Here is an 11,285-nt window from a genome sequence, read left to right as displayed (position 1 = left end):
TCTCCAAGGGCCGTCAAAATGAGGAGGTCATTGAGTTTTGTATTGACTTTATTCCTGACCTTAAGCCGATTGGTGTTCCTGAATCGCGGCATAAGGGCAGACTGGATGGAAAAGGCACGCTAGGAGGGGAACAAATAATATGTATGGATGGACGTTCTCTCACTGAAGCACACTACACAGTTCTACAGAATTCCGCCTTGGTGGCTCCGTATATGGATGAACACAAGAATTTGCTACGCTCCAAACACCCGGAGCGGTCTGATGACTGGATTATACGTGAACAAACCAGGAGTTTCGCCAGCTGGTTGCAAGCACGTACCATGCATGACACCTCTATTGAAGATGACATGTACTTGCTGTCCCAGTTACCATCTTCGAATATAATGACTTTCAAAGGGTATGAGATAAATGGTAATACATTTTACACGATCGCCCAAGATAAGAAGAGCACCAACCAAAACAGTGGTGTCCGCTTTGATGCAGAAACCAAGACGGGAAAGGAAACATATTATGGTTATATACAGGACATATGGGAACTTGACTATCGACGTGGTTTGAAGGTCCCTTTGTTTCGGTGCAAATGGGTCAATATGACACGAGGCGGGGTAACGGAAGACCCGCAGTACGGAATGACAATAGTGGATCTCAACAATCTTGCGTATGCAGACGAACCATTCGTCCTAGCCAATGATGTGTCACAGGTTTTCTATGTGAAGGACATGTCTACCAAGCCAAGAAAAAGAAAAGATAAGGAAGCGAATGCATCGTACGATGAGTCAAAGCGGCACATAGTTCTTTCTGGGAAGAGAAACATCGTGGGAGTGGATGACAAGACAGAAAAGTCAGAAGATTATGAAAAGTTTGATGAAATTGCTCCATTCACAGTGAATATTGACCCGAGCATCCCGTTAAATGATGAAGATTTTCCATGGCTACGACGCAAAGGGACACACGCGAAGAAAAAGTTTCACACCCAAAGATCTGGGATGTGATCGGCTTAGCTATCATCACTTTCTTCTGTGTTTCACACCCAGGAGGGAATCTCTGTAATAGTTAGGGTAGCTAGTTATGTGTTTTGGCATTTGAAACGCGAAGTAATTTTATGTGCAAGCAAATTCTTTCATGCATTTATTGATTTTTTCAGCTAAATGACCCTGAAATTGAAAAGCATTTCAAATGAACTCAGAAAAGGATGAAAGTTGGCATGGTATCATAATTTCACCCACATAGCATGTGCAAAAAAGTAGAGAGGGTTACCGCAAAAACTGGATACACTTCGTGTACAAAATGGACAATCTGTTTCGAAGTATCAGGGTTTCGGACGAAAACTCATCCATTACAAAGGCATTTCATTTTTAAATAACTTAAGCATTACCAAATTGAATAAAATGATAAAACACACTAATATTAAACATAATAAAAAAGAATCACTGGAAAATGTATTTTTAAAGTTAAGTTATTCACAAACTAGTGATTCACACAAATTTCAAATAATTCAAAATTTAAACTATTCAAATTTAAAAACTACCGGCACTAACTGAAAGTTTCTAAAAACTATCAAAAATATTCACAAAGAAACTCTAAATACAGCAAAAAACAACTAAAAATAAATAAAACAAAATAAATAAAGCAGAAAAGAAAAAACTAAATGAAAAAAGCCCACCTACCGGGCCACAGCGGCCTGCATACGACTAGAAACCCAACCTGTTGTTGGGCCAGGATGCAGGCCCGCAAGCCCAATAGGCCCCACAGGGCAGAGTAGCAGAGGTAGGCCCAGAAGGCCTGCTTTAGAGAGGAGCTCGAGACAACAGCGGCGGCGGGGCTTATAAGCAGGTGTGAGCGCCCTTCGGCTAGCGAGGTGGGACTAAACTTCTGCGCCCCTCGCCTGGCAGCGCACACCCCTTTAGTACCGGGTCGTGGCACCAACCGGTACTAAAGGGGGGGGGCCTTTAGTACCGATTGGAGCCAGGAACCGGTACTAAAGGGGGGTGCTCCCCCCCCCCCCCCCGCTTGGCCTGGCCAAAACAGGCCTTTAGTACCGGTTGGTGGCTCCAACCGGTACTAAAGGTGTCCCCTATATAAGAAACACTTCAAAAAATTTCAGTTTCTCATCTCCCACTTCTCTCTGCCGCCGCCCCGTCCCGCGCCGTCGCCGCCCCCGTCGCGCCGTCCTCGACTCCGCGACGCCCCCGTCCTCGTCGCGTCGTCCCCGTCGACTCCGCGGCACCCCCGTCGCCGTCCCGGTCGCCGATCCCCTCGCTTCGCCGTCGCCGTCGCCTTTGGATCGACCTCGCCCTCGCCGTCGCCGTCGCCCCGGCCCCTCTCCTCCCTCCAATCGATCGTAGCGCACACCGGCGCCGGCGCCGGCGCCGACCGTAGCGCACACACACACGCGCGCGCACACACACACTACATGCACACACACACACACACACACACACTAGACGCGCACACACACACAATTTTTCTGTTTTTAGCTTTTAGTTTTTTCTGCTTTTCTGTTTTTCATACAAAGTTTTAGATGAATTAATTAATTAGATTAGATTAATGTAAAATAGTATGTAGAAATGTTAGTTATAATATATATAATGTCAAATGTTATAGAAATGTTAGTTATATAGAAATGTTAGAAATTTTGGAAATGTTAGTTTTAGCTAGCTAGATGAATTAGATTAATTTCAAATTGTTAGACGATGATCGATGTTTTTTTAGTTTCTTATATTTTTAGTTATAAAATTTAGAATTTGCATATATGAAATCATCACAATCCATCATTTAAAAAATGTTACTTTACTTTTGCGGCATATAGTATTTTGTTGTCGACGATGCCCGGCCCGCATCCTCGCCGTCGACACGTCCGCGACGACGTCCTGCTTCAGAGGACCCATGTCCGGGACTGGGCTCCGCCGGGCTGGCACTGGGAGGTGCTACCTTCAGGGGCGCGACGCTTGGTGAGGAACCCGGCCCCGGGTCCCGTCGTCGACCCTCATCTCCTTTGGTGGCATTCACGTGGGCCACTTTCGGTGCGGAGGGAGCCGGCCCCGCCGGAGGTGGTACGTCGCCGTGTCAGGGAGGAGGACGAGCACGTCCATCGCTACATGGCTGCTATGGACGTCAGGTTCTCCAATACCTGGCAGGTTCTTTGGGGAGATCACCCGAGCTATGATCCAGTGATGGTTCCTTCTCTTTGGGTGTCTACCGCCCGCACCTCAGGAACCGCGAGTGGCCTAGATTACTCTGTACTATTCGATCTTTATTAGCTTGCTAGCTAGCTAGCTAGTGATGTATTCAATATTATATCTATTATTCGAGATAATGTATTCGAGATTATATCTATTATTCGAGATTATACTAAATTGTTTTATATTTCTTTTGGCATAGTTAAATAAAAGCTATGGCGGACAATACCGACAGAGATAGAGAACAGACCATGCTCGATATCATACGCGGGCCAGATGATGATCAGAATGAAGAAGATTTTGACAGCTCCGAATTTCTAAACAACACTGGAGAGGGTGATATGATATTCGATCGCGACGACCGAGAAGATGAAGTCATGAACTACGACGAAGAACATGTTGATCCTGAAACAACAAACACCGGCGAGGTATATATATTTATATAAGCAGGAATCTGGTGATCATCGCATGTTTTAAATGAGTTGAAGATATATTAACGAATCGATCTTTCTTCTTTCAGCCATCCGGATCGAGCAAATCTTCAGGCAAAAGGACGAAACGAGGCCCGAACAAAAAGTTGAAGGAGGGCGTAAAGTACAATATCGAGGCAATCAGACCTAATGGCGAACCATTAGCGCCTAAGAAGATTGCGGACAAGTTCGTTCGTCAGTGCGGAGTTATTGTGAAGGACCAACTCCCGATCTCCCTTCAAGAATGGAGAAAGCCAGCAAATCCACGTCCAGATGTTACTTTTGTCGACGAGAAGCAAAAAAATCTGCTTTGGATACTCTCATGGAACATTTCACCTTACCAGATAATTTCACAGAAGCAGACGTGCGGAAAGTCAAGGACGCTGCTTTTAGGAAGATGGCGGTTGCATTCAAGAACCACAAGAGAATGACATGGGAGAAGTACGTCAAGGGAGGAAGGAAGACTCCAGTATTCGAGGGGATACTATAGAATCAAAGTGCTCATTGGGACGATTTCGTGAAATTCAAGGATTCGGAATTAGCTAAGGAACGGTCGAGAATAAACAAGAAGAATGCCGAAAAAAAGGATAAGTTTCATAAGTTGGGGCCAGGTGGCTACGCGGTGGCAATGCCTAAGGGGGATAAGTCTGAGAAAGAGATGGAGGATGCAGGTGTCACTCCAGTTAGTAAGAGCTGGCCCCCCAGGTGCAGGACTTGGTTCTATGCGCATGGGGGGGAGTTGGACCCGAAGACAGGCAATATTTCGACGAAGGCATGTCTGAACGGAGCCGACGATGCGCTACTTGTTGCAATAGAAGAGGCTCGATCGGGGGTGTTCTAGCCCAACAGAGAGAAGGACGAGCTTACGCGTGCCCTGGGAAATCCTGAACACCCGGGAAGAACACGAGGCAAGGGCGCTATTCCGTGGTATGAGGGGTTTTCGGACTGGAACGCCGACTACAGAACCCGTGCGAGAAAGAAGATTGCTGAGGAGAAGAAGAGGAAGATGGAGGAGGAGCAAAGGAAGCTCGACTATGAACGCCTTCAAGGCCTAGAAGCAAGTCAAGCGGAATTGGCAGCTAAATTCCAGCGGCAGCAGGAGCAGATCGACTCACTTAGCCAGCAAAGGGGGTCTCAGCAGCTGCAGCAGCTAGCGGATGATCCAGCATTGGATACCACCGCCCCATCCATGCCGAGAAGCAGCGTGGGTTCCGCCCCGGGCGACGCAGTAGTGCTGGATAGATACCCCGTGGATGACATCACGGAGAACACTAACTGCGAGCTACACTTCAAAATGAAGAACATATCCATGAAGGTGGTGGACGCCATTGCTTTTTCAAATTCCCCCGAGGCAACCTTCCATTGCAACCCGATTCCAGCGGGCTATGCTCGTGTCTTGGTTGATGAGGTGGTGGACCAATATTCGGGGCTAGAGCTTGACATTCCTGGAGGTGATGAGGAGCACACACTCGGAGATGCCAAACATCGTATCATCCTATGAAGAAAGGATTGCATCATTTTTTGAAGGCCACCGACACCGCGTCACCCGACTCCTCGTCGAAGTCCGCCACCGAGTCAGCAGACTCCCGCTCCTCCAAGTCCACCAACGCGTGAGGCCACTCCTCCTCCTCCAAGTCCGGCAAAGTGTCAAGCCACTCCTCCTCCAAGTCCGGCACAGCTTCAGGCCACTCCTCCTCGTCCAACTCAGCCCCGTCAGCCGTCTCCGCCGCCTCAGCAATCGCAGAAGAGACACCCCGCAGCTATGGTGCGTAGCGGTACCAGTCGAGGTCATAGTACAGGAAGTACAGGCGGAGGCAAGTGATATAAATATGGTCTAAACCTCACTACTCCTCTTCCTGTGAGGGATTACGACAGGACCAAGGAGCAAACCAATGCCATAGTGCGGGCAGAAGTCGACGCCCATTTTGGACCGAAACCGCCACCGCCGCCAAGGGAGAAAGTGCCTGTGGAAGTAGTTGACCACTTCATTCGTATGGCTCAACCACCAGCTCCTAAGCCTGTTGACACAGACTATGAGCGCCACATCAGGAAGTTACATCGACAACGTCTACAGAAGGAGGCGAGCTCGAGCTCGAGCAAACAACAAGCAGCTGTCGAAAAATGCGGGAAAACCGTTGCCCAGCTGGGAGAACAGGCGGCGCAATCGACCCCCCCCCCCCCCCCCCGCTTGTTGTGCCGACAACACGTGACAGTACGCGCGCCCAATATTATTGTGGCCAAACAGTTTACGTTCCCGAGATGGGCGATGTGGTAATAACCCAGGAGCATATAATGCAGGCTGAAGAACTCAAGATCACTGTTGGACAACTCCTCGAGATCGAGGACATGCATGTGATTACAGAGGAGGAAATAAAACGGAAATATGTCCGGGGCCAACCTTTGGTCAAGCCAGAAGATGTCAAGAAGCTCCCAACGAGAATGTATGAATTGCATCAATGGTACATGGACATTACCAAGATATCCGATCGAGAGTCCCTCATGGTGTATGTCAAGAAGGATCATTACTACCATGAGAAAGTTGTGGCCGTTGAGTATTCTGAACTGTTTCAGTTATACAATCAAGACGCACTCGACAAATCTATCGTCAGTTGCTATTGTCTGTAAGTGATTTCTTTCTGTAATTAATTTAAGTCTCAAGCTAGCTGTAGTGATCCTTTTGATCAATCATTACCTGTAATTATCATCACTATATTCTTTTCTGTGGTATTATGCAGGATGAAGATGTATGAAATGAGAAAAGGTGGACGCTATGGCATTGGGTTCATTGACCCAAACACCGTTAATCAATACACATGGAAAATGAGCAAGTATTATGAAAAGCAGGTAGAGGACAGCATGCTAGAGTTCTTGAAGGGCCTCAAATACAATGAAGATATACTACTTCCTTACAACTTCGAGTGAGTCACACTTTCTTGTACTACAAATTCTCTGTTTTTGCATATTAGCTAGCTACATGTTTTTGCTTACATATGCCCGCTTAATTAAGACATGCAAACGTGTGTGCATGCAGATTTCACTGGATCTTGTGTATCATTAAAGTTGACGCCGGAACAGTTGAAATACTGGACTCGCTACTCAAAGCAAATAGTGACTACAACATCTTGTATGGGATAGTCAACAGGTAATTTCAATCATTATTAACTATATATCTCGGCCTATTTTGTTCGTCATTTCATGATATGAACTATTTAATAACCCCTTTATTCATTTTCTTTGTCGGCGGGCAGGGCTTGGGCAAGGTTCATCAGCGTCACGGAAGGCGAATGGAAACCACAGCTGAAATGGTTTCGATCCAAGGTAAGTAATTAAGTAGTACTAGCTAGCTAGCTAGCTGCCATCTCTTTAATTATCATGCTTGATTAATTATTATCTGATCAAATTAAATTCCATTCTCGTAATAAAGGCCCTGAAGCAGGCGCAGGGGACTAATCTGTGTGCATACTGCGTTTGCGAGAACATTCACATGATGGCGTCCGAAAGGAGCAGATCTCAAAGACAGGAATGGGTACGCTTGTCAGAACACTATTCACAATTTTTACACAATTATCGATATCTAGTCACACAACTAATACATATGCATATTGATCTCCTTCTTAACAGTTCAAAGAGGTGCGGGATAAGCTCCTAGAAACGGAGCGCGTAGAAGACTTCAAAAGGAAATAGCGGGATTTTTGCTCGACCAGGTCATAAATCCGAAGGGATAATACTATTACCCGCTACCGCCCCCATCGAACATGTCATGAACCACTTCCAAGTGTCATCGTGCTCCGAAGGCACCAATTAGGCTAATGCCACTGGCTCCGAAGGCAACATGCATATGTAGGAGAAATTGTATATAGCTATACATGTGTGTATGTGTAAATTAATATGGTGGTTTGTGAGACATTGATGATATATATATATGATTGGTTCTACTAGAAATTCTATTTATATATATATATATATATATGCATAACGTGTACAATGTGTAGTACCGTAAAATACCAGCAAACGAAAAAGAATTAAAATGGAAAACACAAAATTAAATGAAAAAGAAATCATAAAACCAAAAATCCCCCAAACATTTTAGTACCGGTTGGTGTTACCAACCGGTACTAAAGGGCTCCCGGCCCCCGGAGCTGGCTCGTGCCACGTGGTTGCCGTTTAGCACCGGTTCGCGCTGAACCGGTACTAAAGGGGGGGGGGGGGCTTTAGTGCCGAAATGTTAGTGCCGGTTCCGAAACCGGCACTAAAGGGCCTTACGAACCGGTGCTATTGCCCTGTTCTGCATTAGTGATGTACCCCCAGCCAGGCCAAGCGTTACCGCCAAGGATGAATTTTGCGTATAAAGAAGAAGTGACTGGCCCTAAAAAAAGAATCAGTCGACTGGCGCGTAGCCAGTCCCAATCCAGAATGCGACATGACAATTGTTCTACCGAACAAAGGATGGGCAGATATGTCTCCAGCCCCTAAAAAAAAAGAGGTATGTCTCCAGCACGACGCAGTTTGATCCGTTTGATTTAGCCAGAGGCCTCGTGGGTGCATGATTGTTTTTTGAGCCCATCGTTGAACTGTGGGTGCATGATTGTGATATCACATGTTTTCAGCCTAGCGTCAATTGAAACGTTCGTGTGTGGTGTCGCGCGGTGGTAGAGTCCATGTGAGATGGGTTGCAAACAACTCCACAAGCATTTCAGCACAACTCACAAATGTCAAGAAGCACTGAGAATATACCTAACGAACAGCGAAAGACATTAACCAAACTTGCTGTACCAGATTTTCATTCTTCCAGTCGCATGGCCATGAGTTGAGACGTATGCCATACATCAGGGATGGACCTAAAGAGAAAATGACCCGGTGTTTTACACACTATTTTGCATGAAACTTTCAAAGAAAACATCTTATACCCGGTCCTGTGCACCCGGGTAGCTCAACTTGGATACACCGCTGTCATACATGACTCCCTTTATTGATGTTCATGCCTTCAAATTATGAATCTGAGTGGACACGGTTTGCCAAATCAACCTTTTTAAGAATTTGAATAACCCAAACAAAAGATAATATAGTCCATAATGAATGTACATAAATTTATTTCGAACAAATCAACAGAATTTTGTTTGAATTCGAATAATTTTAAATTGGAAAACTAGATTGAAAAATATAGGCCAGAATGAATGTACGTAAATTTTCCAGACAAGTCAACTAAAAATTTGCTTGAATTCTAATAATTTTAAGTTACAAAATCTAAAAAGCAAAATATAGTGCAGAATGAATGTCCGTAATTTCCTTTCAGACAAATCAGCGGAAAATATGTTATAATTTAAACAATTTAAATTTGAAAATGTTGAGAAAAGAAAATATAATTCTAAATGTGTACCTTTATATTTAGCCTAAAGGATCTACACATTGGTAATCCGTGTAAACAACAACGGTGGTGTGGTTAGTACTCTAGCGCTATTACAGCTAGTCGATGGTTCAAACTCCCTCAGACCTATTTTCTAGTCCAAATTACTCACAACGCACACTGACAGGCAGGACCCAGTGAGATACTATTTAACATTACCTGTGTTGGAGGGCTTTTGTACGAAGTTTAAAAAAAACTTGAGGGTGTTTCTACAAAAAATATCACATGCACAACGTTTCAACCACTGACAATGGGCCCTGGCCACGCTGGCATGCCATGTAGGCAGTGAATACATCCGTGTACGGGAAATGTGACTGTATTTGCACGTCCATGCAAGTTTGATGACCAGAAACACGTATTTTGCAAGTTTATGCACCAAACTGACCATCGATGCAACAAGGGGGCAGCATGTAGATTAGATTGGGGAGTAGATTGATTGATCCTGACTTCCTGAGACAGTCGTATGCAGCATAGTATGGATTTTTGGAGGGGCCAAATGAGAATATTTGCTTCCATCTAAGTCTTCTGAAAAAATCCCTTCAATGATTTTGCATTGGGCTGGGGGAGGGGGCCATGGCCCCCTTAGCTATACACATAGCTCTGCCCTGATGATCATCATACAGGCGTAAAACACTACAACGCAGGCTGGAAACACATGCTTGACGAGGCTTAGATCATCGGGTAGATCGATCAATCATTGGAGCAGTCATACACTGATCGATTCTATGCAGCCAGAGATACAAGAGATAAACTGGTACATGAGATGAGTAGATGCATCTACACAAGGCTACATGCGGCGGCCGTTAGCATGCATAAGCTCAGGTCGAGTGCAACTGAATTTGGTTCTAGACTATGCAAGCAATGTGATAATCCGTCAAACCAGGGAAAAGTGAGAAAAACTGCATTTGCCAAACACCTTCATAGTTTTGCTAAAACTAAGAAAAAAATGTGGTTTCTAAAAACTGAAGTACACATTGCCCGCGCATTGGAATACTGAGGTTTTCGGTTACTATAGTCTTGGGAAAACTGTGTTGCCAAACTAGGCCTTAAGCATATCTTAATGGAAGGAACTTGTTTTGCCACATGCATGATCAAAGCACAACATGTTTTACTATTCATCCCAAGTGCACATGCATCCGGGAGCAGAAGGACACTTTCTTATGTGAGGGTTGAGGCCTTTTATGGGCAAATCCAATTTTGCATGTACCGGCTTCCCTACCCCGCAAAAATAAAATAAAATATCAGTCTTATGAAGTTTGACTGAAGACCACACCTCTGGGTGCACTATAATGCTTTATAAAGTTAGATTCATCATGAGATGTATTTTCATATTACACTTGTTTCATATTGTAGATGTTGATAATTTTTAATATAAATTTGGTCAAATTTTATAAAGTTTGACCGAAGACAAACCCTAATACGTGGACCCAAAAAATGGAGGAAGTACGAGCGAAAACCCAAGTATGTATGACCCTGCCGTGAAATGCATATGTTGTGTATTCACAAGTCAGAACGCATAATAATAAAACTGCTTCCGTTCAAGATTACCAGTAGTACGTACTAGTAAAGATGGAAAGGGAGTGAACGCATTCTACATGTTATGTATGTATGTATGTATGTATGTATGTATGTATGTATGTATATGAACTTAGCTTATTATACTTTTCTTGGTGATTCGTGGTGTTATGGAAAATGTGGTTCTTCCAGACTTAGGTTTTAGCTTGTACTCCCTTCATGAAGAACCCATTTAGGCTGTGTTCGGTTGAAAGGGATTCGAAGGGGGTTTGGCAGGGATTGAAGTGGATTTAGTCCCCTGCAAGTCAAAACCTTCTCAAATCCCTTCCAATCCTCTTGTGGAGGGGTGTAACCGAACAAGGCCTCAGGAGCATCTCAGGCGCAAGTGCTCTGATTTTACTATGTCCCCCACCTCTCCGACATCGTTATGGGTGAAAATCCGAAGCAGCTAAGAAGAAGGCTGAGGAAAACGATGTTGTTGCCACCGCGGCCTTGTCCTGTCCTGTTGGTGTGTATGATCTAACCTTCCACCATTTGCTGATTCATGTGCTAGGCGTGCTTGTTGTTTTCATAGATGTTCTAGTTCTATACTTCGTATGTGTTTACCTGTTTAGATATTTATGGGTTAAATCAGTCAGAAAAAATGCTAATTTATCCAACATATGTCGACCCCCGTATGTGAACTGCATTTTTTTTTGAAAAAAAGAAAAGAAATAG

Source organism: Triticum urartu, chromosome 3 (genome assembly GCF_003073215.2).
Source record: "Triticum urartu cultivar G1812 chromosome 3, Tu2.1, whole genome shotgun sequence".
NCBI classification, from domain to species: domain Eukaryota; kingdom Viridiplantae; phylum Streptophyta; class Magnoliopsida; order Poales; family Poaceae; genus Triticum; species Triticum urartu.
This window is presented reverse-complemented; position numbering follows the sequence as displayed.